Source organism: Talpa occidentalis, unplaced genomic scaffold, assembly GCF_014898055.3.
Source record: "Talpa occidentalis isolate TD23 unplaced genomic scaffold, MPIMG_talOcc4v2.1 talOcc4.10, whole genome shotgun sequence".
Classification (NCBI taxonomy): domain Eukaryota; kingdom Metazoa; phylum Chordata; class Mammalia; order Eulipotyphla; family Talpidae; genus Talpa; species Talpa occidentalis.
The window spans coordinates 28,702,746-28,723,665 of NW_023600993.1; the positions used below are offsets into that span (position 1 = coordinate 28,702,746).

The 20,920-nt window shown below is 40.3% G+C and overlaps 1 pseudogene; it reads right to left on the reverse strand.

Moving 5' to 3' along the window:
* Positions 1-508: 508 nt before the first annotated feature.
* LOC119237574 (translationally-controlled tumor protein-like) lies at positions 509-20,902 on the reverse strand (annotated as a pseudogene).
* Positions 20,903-20,920: the final 18 nt, after the last annotated feature.

Below are 20,920 nucleotides of genomic sequence, written 5' to 3' on the forward strand. Positions count from 1 at the left end.
CCAAGAGGTCTAGGTTTCTTTAGAACTTGGTTCTATTTGATTTATGATAAATAAACTCAGATCATACCTTACCCCAACTGTACCATTCTCTTTTATTCTGGAGGTAATCTCTCCCAGAGTTAACTACTTCCTTTTATAGGTGATGAAGTGTGTAGGAAATTCACTTCAAATGTTGGCACAGCTACAAGCATAGTCTTTTTCCTTTGCTTCAACTCAGAATTAAGATTGTTGATTCTTGTTTTTTTTTTTAATATATATTTCAATCATAAGGGCAGACTGTAGAAGTTATCTGAAGACAGTCTCTCTAGTAGTGTTCTACAAGCAGGTTCCAGCTTTTCCAGCAACACGATGACAAATATAAAACTAAAAGGCCTTCTCTCAAATGAGTTCAAATGCACTTTATTTTTAGATAACCAACAAGATATGATTTTTCTTAAAAATAATGCCTCCATTCCCAAGAAATCAAGGTCAAAAATAAGTGAAGAGCTCAAGATGACATTGGTCCCATTTATCTGTTCCGGTGCCGTGTAGATGAAAAGAGCAGCCAGTTATAATGACACGAGATGGATGCAAAGTTACTGCCAAATTCGTTAACACTTTCCATTTCTAAGCCACCCATAAGGGAAATCATATCTGGGGTCACCCCATCTTCACGTTGTCCAGCAAAGCAACCATACCATCTGGATTCATGTGTTTACCAATAAAGAACTGGTAGCTTTAAAAATTAGCAAGGCTGTGATTTGTTCTGTAGCTCCTGTCCTGAAAGGTTTCATTCTTTTTGGTCTCTGTTCTTCAAGTGTATCTTTAACTGATTTCTTATAATAATCTTTGGTGCACTTCTTATAGGCTTCTTTTGTGAAGCAGGTTCATTGCAATTGATGAGTCCTGACAATATTAATACCTGTGATTCTTGTGCTTGTGGTGCCTTTGCCTGTGGAAACATCAGTGGAGGCATTTCCATTAATGAGGCAATCATCAGTGTTCCCCTCAGTTGTACTGACCCTCTCCCCCTCCACTTCCAGGCACAGCCCATCCATGATCTCGCTGACTCTTGTGGATGTTGGAGAACATCTCACTGTGGCTGATGAGGTGGTGGCGAGGGACATGATGGCCGAGCTAGCTTAGCATGAGAGTGAGGTATAGCCTGAGCAGCATTGAAGGAAGGGTGAAGAGGGCAGAAAATCATGGTAATTCTAGAAGAACACTTCTGATCTGCTCTACACATAGGCAGAAGATCCCAAATATGCAGATGCTGGCAGATGGGCACGGAACAGCCTGCACTGAAATGGTAAGACCCAAGGGAATATGCAGTGAGGCACCAACTGCATCTGTTATTCCCTGCAACACCAAGTTTTGTGCATAGGAATCAATACTCAGAGAGAACCCGATCTTAGAAAAAGAAGGGAATCAAAAATAGAAAAGGGTGTGTCTGGTGTCTTGTCTGTAGTCTCAGGAAGTGGTTAATACCACTGACCTTCAATCTTCAGTCCCACCAACTAGAGTCTTACCCACTCAATCCTCTGGGCAATTTAGATCTATGTGGGCCATTATATTTATTTGCCCTATTTATCTGCTATTCTTTTACATTGTCTTCAGACTTGGTCATTTCTCTGTTTCCTCTTGTTGGTACCATTGGACCAAAGACAAGAAAGAGACCAAAGTTTGTTATTGGAAACTAGACAAGGTGAAAGTTGATCAGTAGTGAACTTTTGGGTGTGGATTTTAATTTATTGGGAAATCTGAACCTATATCCTTCTGACCTACAGGAAGATCTACCTCAACCTGTGTTCCAGAAATAAGGGAGTAATATAGAGAAATCTGCCTAATTCCCTTCCCCATACTAAATTGGCAGTTTGGTAGAAAGGATAGAGTACAGCAACATTATTACACCTTCCTCTTCTGCAGAAAAAACCTTTAACCTATGTAGATTTTCTTTTTTTTTTAATTTTTTTAGACTATTTATTTATACAAGCACTGGGTATAGTCAGAAGCACAGGAGGGTGAGAGAATTCACCAGAGCCAGAGTGGGGAGCAGAACAGACAGTTGACGAAATGCACTGCTGAGGGGAGCAGCGGGCATGGCAGGAGAGGTCTGTCGCGCCATGTGGGACCCTCGCCAGTGACGGGTGATCGAACCGGCGCTGCAGAGGCTGCAGGCAGCTTCGCAGCCCAGCGCTCAACTGCTGCGCCACCAGGGGAGGCCCCCCCTATGTAGATTTTCATGCTAACAGGACAAGATGGGCCAGAGCAGGGCTCTAGGGAACTGAGAGTTTGACTTTGGCTCGCAAGGGCTGGCTCAGATAGATCCTTTAATGGAGAAGGATCAAGGGTCTTGGAGCTTCCTCTCGGGCCCAGGAAACTCTAGAGTATAGGGATGCATAAAAGTAACCAGGGAAAAGACTAAAGTGAGAAGAAAATGCATTTATGCCTGGAGTGTAACTTGTTATGAACACAAGTAAGAGAAGGAGTGAAAACGGTGTGGGGAAGAATACGAAGGAAAAGAGGGAGAAAGAGTAAAGAGGCGGATAGAGTGCTTCCTGCTTGCCAGCCCACGAGACAGTGTATCATCTTCACTTTGGAATGACATCCCTAAAGCTCAGAGAGGTCACATGACTTTCCTAGAATGACTTGGCTTGTCAGTGCAAAGATCACATTCAAACTGGCCTGACTTTCTCCCAAGCCAATACCTATTCCACTTTGCAACCCAACATAAGTTGTATACTTTGCAGGTAGCAGGGTGTGAAACCAGCCCCCACAACCTGAAACCTTCCCTGAAACTAGCTGTGCATTCTTTCTGCCATAGCTTAGCATTACCCAGGTCTAACAGCTTTTCCAGTCTGACCAGTTAAATTAGACAACCTATGACCCCTTTGTTAAAATAGAAGACTAACTTGTTTGTCCCTAGCAATTCTGTTTCTCCACATTAAAAAAACCCAGCGACCTGGCTCCAGCCCTAATTCATGAGCCATCCAAGACATCAGAAGGTTCTGACCACCAGCCAATATATATAGGCAAAAGCCCACCCCCACCAGTGGCCTCTGCCAGCTCTGCATCCTGCTGTCCCTGTCTGCTTCGCCCAATTATCTCCTGTCAAGCTCACTCCCCAGCCAATGAAACACTTGTTCTCCCAAACCCTGGTACCCAAAATGTGATCTAAGTCCATACCTCCCACCTATTGGGTTGGTAGATCTGAGTCTTGGGGCTCTTTCTGCCTGGTATGCAGGCTTTACATTGTACCCCTTTCTTTTCTCAAACCTGGTGGCATATATTTTTTGGCATTTATGCACTTTGGGGAGATGAGTCCTTGATTTCTGACAACAGGTGGGATGCAGCAGTCTTCAGAGACTACTTCTGAATTCCACATAGGAGAACCCAGTAAATGCAGCTACCCCAAATGTCACCTACTACATATTGGATACATTATTGATAACTGAATAATAAATAACATTTGAGAAATTACTGTATGCTATACACTCTTCATGTCCACACATTATAATTAAATGGGAGCTTTTCAATATATGATCAATTATATTAGAATCTGTTGGGGTTAGAACCTCACATAGAACATTTAAAAAATTCACCGGTGCTTGTAGTGAACAACCAAAGTGCGGAGCCATTGCTCAGAACAGTGGTCCCTACACTTTAGCACTCATCATTTATCCTGGAGGGCTGGTAAAATAGACTTTGGGGCTTCACTATGATAGTTTATGATTCGGTAGGTGGGGGATGAGGACCACACACTTGTATTTCTTTCTTTTTTTTTTTTAAGATTTATTTATTTATTATTCATTTATTTATACAAGCACTGGGTACAGTCAGAAGTGCGGGAGGGTGAAAGAATTCACCAGAGCCAGAACGGGGAGCAGAGCAGGCAGAAGGACCGAAGCACATTGCTGAGGGGAGCAGTGGGCAGCTGGAGAAGTCTGCGTGCCATGTGGGACCCTCCTCCGGTGGCCAGGGAGCAGCCGGGGATCAAACCGGCGCTGCAGAGGCTGCGGGAAGCTTTGCAACCCAGTGCTCAACCGCTGCGCCACCGGGGAGGCCCACACACTTGTATTTCTAACGAGTCCCCAAATGACACTGTTGCTACTTGTCTAGGAACCCCATTTTGAGAGCCACTGATTTGGAACGATTTTGAAGATGGTGTTATATAATCCTCATATATGTTAATAACTGAGGTTTCGTGATGACCAGGCCAGAACTTGCATTCAGCCCTGTGATCTATACCCTTAAAATCTATGCTCTAATTTGCCTCATTTTGTACACAAGTTGAGCAGGACTGACTTTGCTAAATGCTTCACTGAAAGCAGCTACAGCAGGATTCCAACCAAGTGTGAAAGTCTGCCCGGTGGGCTGCATTAAGTCAGTTTCAAATTTTTGTCTGCTAGCAAGAACGGAGAAGCATTAGAGATTACAAAGCTAATATAGATTCATTAATCAAGATAACATTAATTGCTCCAATCTTCTCAATGAAGGACTGTTAATGCATACAAGAAAACTTCATCTAAGACAACTAACTTCCAAGTACCTCCTCCAGGGCTTATGCTCCGAGACTGAAAACTCTTAGGGATAGTCTTTTCTGAGTGGATTTCGCTCTTTGTACTGCCTGCCTAGGTTGGCAAGAGTTCCTTGGACAGTACAACTCCTGTTCCAGGTGATCCCTGGAACAAGTTGCAGGTGCCCCAATGAATGAGGACTTTGGCCTGTGTGGAATTCAGAGGTGGTCTCCAAGGTCAATGTAAATCAAAGCAATGATTTACATTAAAGCCAAAGAAATTAAAGGCAAAGAACATCATAAGCCAATTGATGATGAGTTTGAATTTTCTTTTATTATCATGCAGGTGAATTTTTGAGGGCTCAAGCAGCTAAGTGATTGCACTTTAACTTTCGTCAAATTTCATTTGACTTCTAAGAGAGGTTGCTTGCCCCCAAATCCTTGGAGGAGATCTGATTTCTGTTGATGGACTCTCCCTCCTACTCTGTCCTTCTATGCAGGTGTTCTCCTTAGAACAGTGGTGTCTCTTGCTTGTTTGTTTTTTGGTCTCTGGGGCTAAACGGTGAAGAAAGTGGTGAACACTCAACTAGTGAGTTTCATGGCAGGAGAACTGCTCACTGTACTGAAAGATGGCAAGCTGAAGTCTTGAGAAAATTGGGCCCTTTTTGAAATATTTCTGTGATTAATGGATATTTTAGATGAATTTGCATATTAAAAATGTTTTGCCACGTGTGTCCCTTTCTGTAAATAGAGTCAAAGTAATTTTTTTCTAATAGCTAGAATTTTCAAAAAGGATAAACTGTATAATAGTTTCATTTGCTATGATTTTGGTGGTAATGTCAGTTCTCTAATACATCAAACCATAAAGATTTGGAAAGCAATATGTATCTCAGCTGGGAAGCCTAAAGAAAGAATAAACAGAAGGAGTGTGGGATGATAAGGAAGCAAATAATCTGCAAAGTATTTTCAACTCTCTCAAAAAAAAAATAAATTTGAAAGTGAGCTTTGCCACAACAGGAAATATTAGAGTTATTCCAAATGCTCATTAAACATATCATCAACCTGTCTGAGCAAAGCTGGAATTGCTTCCTGGGGAGTAGTAATATTTCCAGAAAAGAGAAATGTCATATTGTTTTTGCTTGTTAATTCCAATATTGAGAATTACAAACTAATTACAAACAAATAGAAAAGATGGTAAGAACCATGGAAGGTATCAGAGTACAAGTGTATTTCCCTAGTTCTTCCATTTATTGGTTTTGCCAGAAAAGCTACTTAATTTTTCTGAGCCCATGCTTTGCATATTAAAATGGAACTATTAAAAAAAATAAAAATAAATAAAATGGAACTATTGGTGGCAATAGGAATTGTTAAAATGAATTAAGTAAATGAAGCAAGAAACTATATAGAATGCTGCTTTTTGCATAAAAGAAGTAATGAAATAAGATGTTATATCTGTATTTATTTTTTGTAAAAGGAGACACTAGTAAGAGTAGACCAAAAACTAATGAAATAGGTTATCTAAAGGAGGCTGGTGGGAATGGGATGGAAAGGTGGGGATTATGACCTGACTTTTCTCTGGGTATTTGCTGGGTATTTATTACAGTGGTAAAGCACTTTGAGAACCATGGTCATATTTTATATAAACAAAAAGGGTTTTCCTCCACAGTGGTGGGCATTAGCAAGTCTAAAAATAGTTTCTAAGACAGAACAAATATGTCAATATAGTCAGGATGGGAAAGTGAAGATCAAATCTGTGGTTTGGGGTTGGAATTGAAAGTATCAGCACAAAATCATGGTTTCTAATGCAGAAACAGAGAGAAAAGTGGGTAGTTAGAGATAGATGATAGATAGATAGATAGATAGATAGATAGATAGATAGCCCATAACACAGTCTAATCTAATAAAAATCTAAAAAGAAAATATCCAATAAGCCTGAATTGAGGAACAGGTTACAGAACACCTAACAGATACCCTGCAGAAGTGCCAAGATCATGAAAAATAAGAGAATGAGAACTTTTCACAGGTTGGAAGAGACAAAGAAAACTGGATGATAAATGCATCCTTGTCTCCTGGATCAGACGTTGGAATAAAAAAAATGACAGTAGTGGGAAAACTGGTGAAATAGGAACAAAGTTTATACTTTAGTGAATAGTATTGTACCATGGTTAATTTCTTGGTTTTGTACAATAATTTCTTGGTTATGTACAATAATTAAATAAGATGTTAAAATTGGGAGAAGTTGGGTGAAGCATAGACAGGAACTAACTCTGCTATCCTTGTAACTTTTCTGAAAATCTAAAATTATTTGAAGACAATTTTTTTATAAGTTTGATGACAAAAAATTCTTGGTAACATCTTTTCCTACTAAACAGCTTACCACAAAGGTAATATTACAATGACATATTGGAAAAACTATTATACATATAAATCACAAAGGTAAAAGTTGCCTACACATCAGAAGAGAGAGACAAACAATTCATTACTAAACTAAAAAAAGAATATGAACTAGAAAACAAACTAGAGAAATATTTATGACCGATATTTTTAAGAAAAGATTCTGAGTAATCAGAAAATACAAATAAGAAAGCAAAATGCAAAAATACAAATTAAAAAAAAATGATAACCTCAGATTGGCAAAAACTAAAGGAACCCCAATAATGGGGATGTGAGGACATAGGCACTCACTTATACAATTGACTGAGAATGTAAATTGGTACATTTATAGAAGGCAATTTAATAATATCTGTCAAGATTTTAGCTTGGAATATTTTTATTCAACAATGCAACAACTGAGAATAACTTCTAGAAAAAATGATTTGCATTTCCCTGATGATATATAGTGATGAGCACTTTTTTTCATATGCATACAAGAGCTGGAGTGCAGGCAGAAGTGTGGGAGGGTGAGAGGATTCACCAGAGACAGAGTGGGGAGCAGAACAGGCAGATCTACTGAAATACACTGCTGAGAGGAGCAGCTGGTGAGACAGGAGAGGTCTGCTGTGCCATGTGGGTAGCTCCCTGGCTGGCTGGGCATCGAACTCATGCTGCAGAGGGTGTGGATAGCTTCACAGTGCTGTGCTTAACCCCTTGTGCCACCAGGGAGGCCCTTATCCCTTGTTTGGATCACCTACATTCCTCCTATAAGTGCAACCATCCGGTAGTTTTCTTTTTCTTTCTGGCTTATTTCACATGGATAGAATGGAATTTAAATTTAAACAGACTGGTTGCAGAGTCTATAACCATTATTTTGTGCTGTGTGCTTAGACATACGCATATATGAGTGTATTGTATATGTTTATACATGTACATGATCTATATACTGTGTATGAGTATATACCTATTTATATACATACTAGATAACTTGGATTATACTGCTAAGTGTGAGTACACACAGCTATACATAGATGTGTAGACAATGTTTTCAAGAAAACACATATGCACTTTGCTTCATAAAAAGCTGCATAGTTTCCTTTAATAAATACACTTACTTAAACAGTAATTTATAATAATGGGTTTCACAAATACGCAAGGATTTAAAAGAGAAAAACACTGCTATGATCATATGATAAGCCATAAAAAATCCTTTGCTGCGAAAGTTTTTGGAGGTAGCTTAATGACACAAATAGTTTTTGGAGATAGATTAATAGCACAAATAGTTCAATGGAAAGCCTTGTACATTTGTCCTGGGTTGTTTTAGCATGTGATGGATAAATACAGTGAAAAATGTGTTCTTTGGGGATTTTCATAGTAGGAAAAAAACAAAAATAAAAGGCTAGCTTTTAAATATTTAAGGATCTGAAATTCAGCGGCCCAATGTCTCATTGTTCTCTAAGTGGCTAATTGGCAGTGGAAAAGTGGGGTGTGGTTCTGGGGAGAATGGCAAGTTCCCACTGGCAATATTAACAGGACCATTCAAAAACTTGTGTGAGTTTTGTTTTATCTGTTGTTATTTAAAAAAAAATGAATTAGGGAAGGTACTTAAGGGATTGCTTACTAAGGTCATTGATATATCACTTTTACAAATAGCATTGAAAATTTTCTTGAAAATAAGGTCTGGGTTTATTGCAATGACCCATTAAATAATGAATATGCACTTGGCAATAAAAAAAATAAAAATTTCTCCTATTTCTGTGAGACAAAATATAGAAACCTCTTATATTAAATTAAAATCATTTTCTTTATATTTATAATCTGATCATAAAATGCAACTGGTCTTGAAAGTTTAATTCAAAATAACTCACCACATAATCATCTGACCGATTTAATGAAATAGTACTGAATTTGAAGAGCGTGTAGTAAATAATGAACAAGCATAAACTGAGGTAGAAAGGCAAAAGTCTCAGAAGTTTGTGAATGATAAATAAGTAGGAAAGATGATACCAGTTAGATGGGCCTTTGTTTTCATTGTGCTAAAGTGTTTAGCATTAGTAAAACATTGTATGACAAAGAGACAAGGATGCTTTACAGAATACTGGTGATGAAACTTGTGAAAGGTCAGCAGCTCAACTGGTTATACCTATTAATGACCAAATTAGCTTATTTAAAAAAAAAAAAACAAAAACTTGGAGGCCTGAAGAGTCATTCTTTCTCTAAACTCATTCTCCTTTGTATATTAGGGTGCATGCTATGACTGTAAATAAACTTTTCAGACTCAGTTATGAAGTGATTTGTGGAGCATCACCAAGAATTTGGATCCAGTTAGCTGGGTTTCCTGGGGTTGTGTCAGCCATGTCTCTTCCCCAGTCAGACACCCCTGAGATTCAGGAATTAGAATCTCTGGGGTACGTGGCTCCTTCTTCCAGGCAGTTATAGCCTGCCTATTCCTAGCTTAGCTTTCTACTCTGAACATGCCTCTGTTTCCTTATCCTGGTGAGTGGGACTGTACTTCTAGGACTTCTACTTTTATTTAATACTTTATTTTTTATTTTTAATAGAGGCATGTTTTATTTATTTATGTTTGTTTGTTTGTTTATACATGCACTGGGTACAGTCAGAAGCACGGGAGGGTTAGAGAATTCACCAGAGCCAGAGCGGGGAGCAGAGCAGGCAGACTGACAAAGTACACTGCTGAGGGGAGCAGCGGGTGGCAGGAGAGGTCTGCGCACCATGTGGGACCCTCCTCCAGTGGCCGGGGAGCAGCCAGGGATCGAACCGGCGCCGCAGAGGTCACGGGCAGCCTCGCAACCCAGCGCTCAACCGCTGCGCCACTGGGGAGGCCCTCTACTTTTATTTAAAAAATAAATTAAAATGTTGAAAAGCTACCAATGTTTTAGAAAATATTTAATAAAAATATCTGCATACTCTATGGAAGGATATATTAAGTAACTATCAACTTACACTGAGCAAAATAATCTTAAGTAGAAAACAAATAAAAACCCCTAACATTTTATAGAAAACCTAAATGTTTGAAGATGAACATAATGCAAATATTTCACTTAACAATTCTTGTACTGACTATTAGGATTTAGGGTATACCTTAAAATGGTAACCACTTTAAAAAAGAAAGCATCATGCACTAATAAAAAAATGCATGGACTCCTTATTTACCAGAAAATTCTCGATAATCTACAGATAGGAATCTGTCCAAGTCACTCAGAATCACAAAAAAAAAAAAAAAAAGAAGAAGAAGAAGAAGAAAAAAACACAACAGCCTTAAAAAATATCCTCAGTGTGGGACCTCGTTCTTCTGCCTAAGCATTTGCTACCTGATCTGACATGAGGGCCTCTGGTCCATGAAACTTACAAGGCTTTCCATAGCATGAATTGTTCTTGACAGAGCATTTTAAATAGTAAGTTTACATACTGTCCCCACCGCCATTTGTATTTTGTGTACGGTGAGGGCATGTAACTTGACTTTCAGTGTCCAGGTCTTCATTCAAGGGAAGCTTCACATGGCAATATGTAGGTCCCAAAATCATGAACTCCAATCCAAATAGAAGGTCTTGGGAAGAGACAAGTGTATTTTGCACGTAGAAGAGACATAAATAATTGTGGCCAATGATGGACTATGGAAGATTATTTAAAGATGATCATAACATGGTGAGGCCATCCTAGAGCATCCAGGCTCTGCTAATCCAGTGGCTGCTCACAGAAGTATTAAGTGAGTGTCCAGCCAAGACCAGAAAAGCCACTCAGCTGAGCCCAGCTCAAATTGACAGCTTTCAAAATCATGAATTAAATAACTCAGAGAGACGTCTTATGAAGACTGTAACTTTGTTCTCAGCAAGATGACTGTAAGCAGCTCTTGTTCTATTCATGTCAAGTTTAGTTTTACTGACAGCTCCTCTCTGTATGAGTCAAAGTCCCTTACTAAGTATCAGTGACCTAGCTCCAGTAGCCTAGTTCATCACTATGGCTGTGGGGTTGAACACTTGATGGCTGTCCCTGGGATCTTCCCTTAAGCTGGAGTAATAGTATAGATTGTGAGGAAGTGATGATCCCACAAACCCCAAAAATAATAGCTGTCAAATGCACAGCATGCTCTGCATCTCACTGCCTATCATGTAAGAATTCATCTGTGATGTGTCCTATTGGCTGGTCATTCACTGCTTTGCAGATTCTGTCATCATCATAGACCATCAGAGCAAATCATCCATTAATTATTCCACTTGCGTGGTTTCAAATATGGAAAATCACTACGAAAAAGGTTCATTAGAATAAATTCTGTATTTCAGATGCTTTAATGTTTGGCTTTCTGGAACTTATTTTCTACCATATTTTATTTTTGAGGCATAGCAGAGCCCCTTTCTATTTAAAACGAGGGAGGGAAGTATGGGTCATTTTTATGCCCTGACATATACTCCTAAAATATTTATGGCAAATACTCCTGGACTAAGTAATAAATGAAGAAACAGATGTTGTTAATGCTTGAATAATAAACACAGAGAGAACTGACAGGTAATGGATGAAAGAATACCACTTCCTTTAATCTTACTTAATAAGCTCTGTCTTCCAGACTTTTGATTTTCTCCCGCTGACTTGTGGATTTGTTTCACTAGATTTCACTTATACCTCAAAATAATGAAGACTAACAGGTGGACATGGTTTATGCATGGGAAATTAGTGGGAAGAATTGACAGAGCTTAATAATCTTTCAGAAGATGAGGATTGTATAGGTTCCTTCTGTTATAACACTGGTTTTTTAATGGGCAATTCACCAAATCATCCAGGTGAGTAAGCCATTCAAGAATTAAGAAATAAATTTTGATACTCCACAGGATGGAATGATTTATAGCTGTCATTAATAATGCTTCTAGGGAATATTAATTGACATGTAAAGAGTACATAATATTTTTCCAAGTGAAAAACATCTAGAGGAGCATTATGTCATCATTTTCATAATGTATAATATGTATAATAAAATATTAACAGTGGGGTCCCCAAAGACAGAGTCCATTTCTTCCTTTAATGTTTACCTATATTTTATGGGTTCTCAGAGTTAGAATGTGCTATTTTTATAATATAAAAATAAAAACTTCAAAATGTATCAATTAACTATTTATAGGAATATACAGAAGGTCAAGTGATCAAAATATTTGCAACCAGATAAAAATAACTCCCTAGCTCCTTAAGGCATGTCTCCTCCTATATGAATTTTGATATCATTATTGTAGTCAGATGGACTATCTTTTTGAGGCTGCCAGACCTAAGCTAAACTAAATAATTAATGACACCCCCAGCATATACTCTATGTGTCAGATTCTATTCTAAATATTTTACATAATTTATTTTACATGATTTAACTGCTGAATTACAGAATCCTATGAAGTAATTACTATTGTTATCATTTTTACACATGAGAAAACTGAAGCATGGAGATTTTTAATTTAGATGTGGTTGGGTCAGATGCCAGAGTTCTTGCTTTTGATAACCATCTAAGGGTTCTCTCCTGAATTATGAGATAGAATATTCCAGGTATTACTCATCTGAAAAGGAAGGACTTCTCGGAGAGGAGAGGATAATTCTGAGCATAGGCCTTGATCTTTGCTCCTCTGTGTCTATTCATGGAAGAATTCACCTTGAACTTTGAGGATGCCATCTACCATGTATAGAAGCTGAAGGAGGATGTAGAAAGAAGAGACTCAGCACAATATATGTCTAATGGGGTCTCTTTTATAAGGGGTGGGATGCAATTCAGAAGGCCAAACTGATACCCCAGAACATGCTGTCCATAAGCTTTTGGTTGTGAATGAAAATAAAGGGTCTTGAGAACCACTGGATTAAAAAAGAGAGAGATTTATGGCAGGACTTCTCAGAGGCTTTATAATGCTCACATGCATTTTAGTATCTAAGTAGATATAGTGTGCATCATACTTAACTTTGTTCACCCACAAAACACCTTTATTGTGGCGTACCTTCTTATAGCTCCCAAGTTGATGTTCTGTGGAACAGAATTTGGGAAACACTCATCTTAAATAATGGTACTCTATATTATTTCCAATTTCCTCTAGTCTTCAGATTTTTTTCTTTTTACATCCCAGCCTTATCTCACATGTCCTTTGAAGAACTGGAAAGGATTTGTATCCTTGTTTGGATATGTTTAGATGAGGAAGAGTAGTAATCAACTGAGGTCAACATGGTGAAGGTGACCTTGAGGTCCTAGAGGAAATAAATCTTGGCGAAGGAATAGGAAGGATATCTAACACTTCTCTTGAACCCATAAATCTCAACACTGCCTTAAAGGTGGTAGTTGTGACAGGGCATGATGCTGAGGAGAAACATATTCAATGAACTGGCAATATCATTGTATAGAGATTCTTTTCCTATTGAAGAAACACAGAAATACAGTTCCTGAAACTTCAGGTCACCTGATTAAAAAAAATCAATGTGATTATTCAGTGCACATGAAAGTCTCTGAATGTCTTTGAATTGTACACAGATGGTGGATGAGCATTTTCTCTGATATCTCCACTTACTCAATAACAATAACAATTTACCAAGTAAGTCTTTGGGCTAAGTTTTGTCCAAGGCACTTGGAGGTATCACTGAACAAAACAAAGATCTTTACCCTCGCAATGTCAAATGATATATAATAAATAGAATAAGGAAGTTAACATGTTAAAGGGTGACAAGTGTTATGGAATATAGAAAATGCGGAGCAGGAACTGAGAGAGGGTAGGTTGATCTGTCTCCTTTTCTTTGATAATGCCCAACTTCACCATTTCAATAAAAATCTTATAACTAAGTCTCAGTGAATAAGATCGTGACAATTAAACCATCCCTCAGGGTTTGAGGACTGTTTTGAAGGAGATGCACGCTCACACAAAGGGCTCTGGCTTAGTTTCCAGGCATTACTGCTAATTTCATTAATCCTCAGCCCAGCGGCAGGCTGTCAGTTGCCTCGGGTCTTAACTGGTTCAGAATTCAGAGGAGCATTGTATCTGATTTGGCTACAGAGGTTATTAACCAAATCTGGCGTTTATTGTAGGGACACGAATTATAGTAAGAAAAATTGTGAGTCACAAATTAAGGCTCCAGAAGTCAGTAGTTATTTATACTCTTGTAAGATGATATTGTTATTAATATTAGCATCTCTCAGCAGCCTCAGTACCCCTTATTGGAAGCCCTAGTCAGTGAGTGACAAGATTATTATTTCTGCTTTGTCCTCCCAAGCTAGAATCAGCTTTACTAAAGAAAGCAGTAAAGTTTTTTTTTTTTTTAAGCTATTACTGAGTAGGGAACAAATAGCTCCATTATAAAATATTAATTTTTCTAAAACATACCTCCGACAAAAATACTATAGTTACCACAAACAAATTCTTTTCTCTGCATTTCAATTTCTATTTAATCCAATATGATCTGCTTTATTGACTCAAGATACACATATGGCGATATGTTTGTATTTCTAAGCAATCACTGCTGAAGAGCAGAAAATCCAGGATTTCCATTTTGAAGGCTCCTACCTGTCTTCAGTTGTCAAAAATCATGAGTATCTATTTAGCACAAAGGAGTCCCTCTGCTGATCCTACTATCTTGCTGCCTTGTGGTAGGGCTGTTATGGATTGGTCTTGTGTGGTCTGGTTTCAGAGATTTCTCTCAGCTGCTGCCAGCCTTTGCTCATCTAGTCCTCAGTGGATCCCTGAGTCAAGGTCAAGGTTGCAGCTCTCTGTGCATACTCCATTGTTCAACTATTGCTCCTGGAGATTGTTTCTGGAGCTCTGAAGCCATATTCATGGATTCTGGGCTGTTTCCCAATTACAAATACTTAGGTTCTCATGTGGAGCCTATCTTTAGGCTTTAGCCTCCTTATTTATTAAAGTAACATTATTTTAGTAATTTTCTTGCTCTTCCCATACTGGACCTTTGTAGGGTCAGAGTCACTGCCCAGATGGGCAACTGTGTATTGCAAACAACTGTCTGGCTGGGAGGTCAAGTAGAGGCTGAAATTCAGCCCATTCTCCTGGTAAGCCCATTATTTTCTAATACATCTACCTAGATGTATGTAATACATCTACCTAGAGCACCTCCTCAATAAATCACATGTCTCCACATTCCTGTCTCATTCTCTGCTTCCAAAGAACCTAACCTAAACAGTGATATAAATGCTTAGAGCAGTAACTGATAGAAATATCAGTAACCATTTCTTTGTAACTAAAATCCTATAATTATATACCTGCAGAAAAAGCAGGATATGCTAAACTTCAGAGTAACCCTAAAAAAGTTTATCTATCCATATATTATAAATGAATATAATATTTATCAACATAATCTTACATAATGTAACACACACATATATAACATATTTTTCAAAATAGTACACTGCATATAAAAAATCTAATGTTTCAGTTAGTACTGACTAGTACTGACTTAATTACCTAGCCTTATTAAAAAATAGAAATAGATTTACATGTAAAAAACCATGACAGAATGTCATGTTGAGGTTATATAAGGCCCAAATCTGCTCTAAGATCTGCAGGATGGTAGAGAAAGAACTATTTGATTAGCGGAGATCTGATCTAGGCTTTAAATAGTAATCAGGAGGCAGCCTGCCCGGGAGGCTCATCAGAAGCTACAGATTTGGCATGTCCTCTGAAATCAGGCGTGTCTATGTTTGGGGAACGAAATAAGTACAGCACTCATATCCAGTCTTATTATATGATAATTGTCACGATCTTCCTGGGTGATTGTGTGTGTGACATGCTTTTGCATAAGTATTTAATATGAGATCAGGATCTGAAATAAATTTTGCATATACTGACAACCTTGTTTACTACAAGGAGTTCCAAACTATGGACTTAAGTACAGTATTATAAAGTGTTCAATAGATCGTATTGATGCCTTTCTTCCATTTTAGAGCATAGAAATTTATTCATTTATTCACTCATTCACTTTTCATTATGAAATAAGTATAGAGATTCACAGGAAGTTGCAAGGAAATGTGCAGGGAGGACTCAGATAAACCTTCACCCAGCCTCCCCCGATATTAACATCCTGCATAATGCATAGCTATAATATAATATCAAAAGCAGGAAACTGGCATTGGTGCAAGCCACAGAGCTTATTTGGATTTCAACAGTTACATATGCATTCATTAGTGAGAGTATGCATATATAGTTCTATGAAACTGTGCAAATACCACCACAATCAAGATAAAATCCATGCTGTTATCAAATGGTCCCTCAGGCTATGCTATTATAGCCACACCTATTCCGTGTCCCATCCCTCACCCCTAAGTCCTGACAACCTCTGATCTGTTCTCTATAACTACAATTTTGTTATTTCAAGAATGACATATGAATGGAATCAGATCATAAATATCAATCTTGGGTAGGCTTTTATTCACTCAGCACAATGTGCTTAAGATCCATGTTAGTTGCCACATTCTCAATAGCTTGTTACTTTTACATATGAATAGTATTCCATGGTATGGATATACCTCAGTTTTTTTAATTATTCACCTATTAAAGGACATGTGTACAGTTTTTAGTTCTTGCCTAGTATAAGTAAATCTGCTATAAACATTCTTGTACAAGCTTCTGTGTGACTATAAATTTTCATTTCTCAGGACAAATGCTCAAAGCAAAATTGCTAGGTTGTAGGGTAAGTCAGATACGAATTTCAAAAGAAGCAGCCAAACTATTTTCCAGAGTGGTCGCACCATTTTACATTTCTACCAGCAGTGCGTGACACAGTTTTTCTGTCTCCTTAGCAGCATTTGGTGTCGCCACTATTTTTTCTTTTACCCATTCTAATAGGTATGTAATGATATTTCATTATAGTTCTCATATATATTTCCCTAATGACCAATGTGTTGAACATCTTTTCATATGTTTATTTGTCAGCAGTATATAGTCTTTGGTGAAATAGTCTCATCTTTTGCTTATTTTCTAATTGGATCTCTTAAGTGCTTTACTATTGAACATGGAGGGTTTTATACACACACACACACAAACACACACACACGTATGTGTCCTAGGTACAAGTCCTTCGTCAGATATGTTATGTGAAAATATTTTTCCCCAGTATCATTTGTCTTTTCATTCTCTTAATAGGGTCTTTCACAGAATAAATATCTTCTTAAATTTTGATGTGATCCAGTTTGTCATTTTTTCCATTTACTCACTTTTGATTCAACAAATAATTATTGGATACCTACAAGTTCTCATGATAATGTCTGGACAGAGGGCAGTCTGTCATTAGGGTCATGAAAAGGGGACATGGTCCCAACTGTAAGGCATTTTCAGTTTAGTTGGGGAGATTGGAGATGTATCCAATAGCAAATATTCTATAACAAGTGCTAAGTAGGATAGAGAGCTAGAGATAAGTGATTTTAAAGATCAGATTGCATGTTTTCATTGACAAGGAAGTAGTAGGTCAAAGTTTCACTACTTCTATACCAGAGAATGCCACAGAGCCTTCTTTTATAATTCATTACATATTTTCCAGGTTAAATTACAATGTTAGTTAACCAACATAAATCTCATGTGCAAAACAATTTTTCATCTATTACATCAATTAATAACAACCTTGCAGGGCAGTGGAAGGAATCATACCTTATTTTATATTTAGGGACTCCAGTATTCAGTAAAGTTAAGTAACTTGCCCAAGGTCACACAGCCAGGAAGTGGTAAGGTCAGACTAGGTCTGCAGTTTTGTGATTAATGTTTTAATTCTACCCAGAATCCTTTCAAGATATGTCCTTTTCCTGCCAGTGTAAACTCATCAATCTTCTAAGAAATGAAGTGTCTGATTCACATTTTAAAAGAAAACGTGACAGATATATTTCCTTGTCTGAGCAAAAGTCAATGAGCTCTTCTTGATAAAGGAAGACTCCATTAAAACTCTTACAGTGGTCAGGATCATACAGAAAATGAAAAAACAAGAGCTGTTTGAGGGGCAAAAGGAAGGATGGCTAGTGCTGGAATTCAGTAAAACTGCAATGGATAACAGCTCAGGATGGAGCAATCAAGAAGGCAGCATTTCAGGTTATCTCTTAGCAGGCTTATTGTTATCCAAATCATCTTCAGATGTCAAACCTTTCATGGGGAATGTTAAAAAAAAAATCAATAATGGCTCTTGTGAAGAATTGAAGCTGTGCCTGTTTCTGACCTAAAGGACCACAAACAGGAGACTGGGGCTCTTTTTCACTCATAATGTCTCTGGATTTCCATGACTACTTTTTTCCTGTCTCATTTGACAAAATCATTGAACTGTTCTGTATTTTTCTTTAAAAATGTTTACAACTTAGGGAAGTGTCCGTAAAGATATAAATTTATATATCAAACCAGTTTTGTCATATAACCTTTGAACCCCAATCCCAATTCTTGTCACAATGCAGTCCCTGTGAGGCCACATAGGAGAAGCAATCCTTCCACATTCTGCATTTAAAGCTTTACCCTGTGGGCCTGGGGTCCAACTGCAGAAGCTGAGGTTTTCATCAGATCTGCATGTAAGTGAGGATGAGCGTTTACATGTGGCTTACTGTTGACCAGTCAGGAGGCATGTGTAGGGGAGCATTCAAGAACTACCTGCATGCATTTGGGTATATTACCCTTGACCATTGTCCTTGCTTACTCACCAACAATCAGAACGTCCCCTGCCTGACAATGAGAAAACCCAGGCCTGGACTGCCCCAGGGGTGGACTCACACCAAACGCAGAGCACACGAGTTTTTTTGTTTTTTTTGTTTTTTTTTAATATTTATTTATTTATTTATACAAGCACTGGGTATATAGTCAGATGTGTGGGAGGGTGAGAGAATTCACCAGAGACAGAGCGGGGAACAGAACAGGCAGACTAATGAAATACACTGCTGAGGGGAGCAGTGGGCACGGCAGGAGAGGCCTGTGCACCATGTGGGACCCTCGCCAACGGCCCGCGATGGAACCTGTGCTGAAGAGGCTGCAGGCAACTTCGCAGCTCAGCGTTCAACCTCGGTGCCATCAGGAGAGGCCCAGAGCACTCGAGTTTTCCTAGGCAGCGTAATGGGCTCTCTGGGAAAGAGAAGACTCCCCTCATTCTTGGATCCTGACCACTGAGAAAATAATTCTGGAGCTTCCAGGTGTCACCAGGAGAAGGCAGACATTTTACCAAGGATGCCTACAGAGGAAGGCAGAGAGAGAGAGAAGGAAGAGGAAAGAGAAGAAAAGGCAAAGGGAGAGATAGAGAAGAAAGAGGTTGAGACTCTAGTTTTACTTCTGACATCACTAATCCACACGTGTCTGAAGTTAGACCTTTTGTATAACAAAGATAAAAATATAAATACTCGACAAATACTTTTGTGTGTAATTTCTTTAGGAGTAACACAAGGAATCAAAGAGATGGTTTCCTCTTGGGAGAAAAATTGAGAGGCTGGGAGGTAATCTTGTTCCCAGGTAGGGAATCTTGTTAATTGGGTTGCACTTTTGAATTCTGTATCACGTGAATGCTAATCAAGTAGAAATAAATTAAAACAATATAAATAAAACAGAAACAACACAAACTTTCTTTCACTTTCACCAGTTTGTGGATTGCATAACCCCTTGAACAGAGGAAGCCAGATGTTGAGAGACATCAACTCCTTTACTCTCTAAGTTCCCTTCCTAAAGTTTTTTTGTTTGCTCGCTTTTGTTTTGTGGACAGGTCAGCAAATGAGTCATCCATTTCTACTGTACAAATTTACAGGGAGAGCACCACCTCGATCGCCATCCTGAGGAAGGATTCCCAGGATTTTAAGAAAAGCCAATGTAGCTCCACAAACTATTCTGGTGAAGTGACTTCCATTCTGCAATGTGTTTTCACAGTCCAGTGGTGGGGACTGAGCCAGGCGTCTTGGAAGGTTCTGGGCCTAAAGGATGTGAACGCACAATGAAGCCCTGATCTGGGAGGGTGAGAATGGGGGGAACCTTTCCACTCCCTGCGGTTCCTCCAGGACCTGGAACTCCTGGCATGCGCCAGGGTGCGTTCTTCACTCCAGCAATCTTTTGCGCGTCCTCACCACCCGGGCGCTGCGGCAGCGAAGGGGACTTTGGGAGACTTGGGCGCCAACCCAGCCCGAGTGTGTTGAATGAATGAGCGTCGCTAGCGCACATTCACGGGGGAATTTAGGGAATGCAGACCAGGGGATGGGTCACCACGGTGCCTTTAAAACAGAGACGCGAAGTGAGGAAGAGGTGTGGGTGCAGAAGCGCCAAGCCAGCTTTGGCGAGGTTCCTACGGGAGGGCGCCCGCACTCCGGCCGGCGAGCGGCGGTGTTGGTAGAAGTCGGTCGCCCCTGGGCTCGGGGTGACCCATCCCTCCCGTCACTGCGCGGTCAGGGAAGGACCGGACCCCGGGGGTTCAGAGGCTGGGGATAGGAAAAGCCTCACTTCAAAGCCGGGAACGACCCGAAGTCCCTCCTGGGAGTCCCCGGGGGCCGCGGCCAGAACGCTGCCCAGCGCGGAGGGGGCGATACCAGGGAGGGGCGCGGGTCCCCGCCCCGGGCGCGCGCAACCCCGGCCCCGCCTCTTCCCTGAACCCCGCCCCGCCCGCGCGTGCCGCCCGCGCGCCGGGGGAGCTCCCGTGGAACCCGCCGGGCAGGCAACCCCTGCCCCGGCGCAGGCGCGATCCCGCGCGGCCGCTCCTGCCCGGCGCCCCGCTCGCGCCCCCGCCCGGCCCCCGCCCGCGCCCCCGCCCCGGGCGCCGCTGATTGGCCGTCGGCCGGGCCAGCAGGTGTCGGCGAGGCTGCGGCCAGGCTGGCCCTGGCTGCCTGCGGCGCGCGCGGGCGCCTCCCTCGTAGTCACGGTCGCCGCCGCGCGCCCGCCTCCCGCCCGCTCCCGGCCCCCGCTGCGGCTGCGGTTCTGCCGGCGGAGCCCCCGCGGCGCTGCAGCTCAGAGCCGGCGCGCGACTGACCCGCGCCCCAGCCTCGTCGCCCGCCGCCTTTCCTGGCGCGCGGCGCTGCGGCAGGTGCCTCTGGCAGCCGGGGGCGCGGTGGCCTGAGCCGGCCGCCATCGATGACCCGGGGCGCGG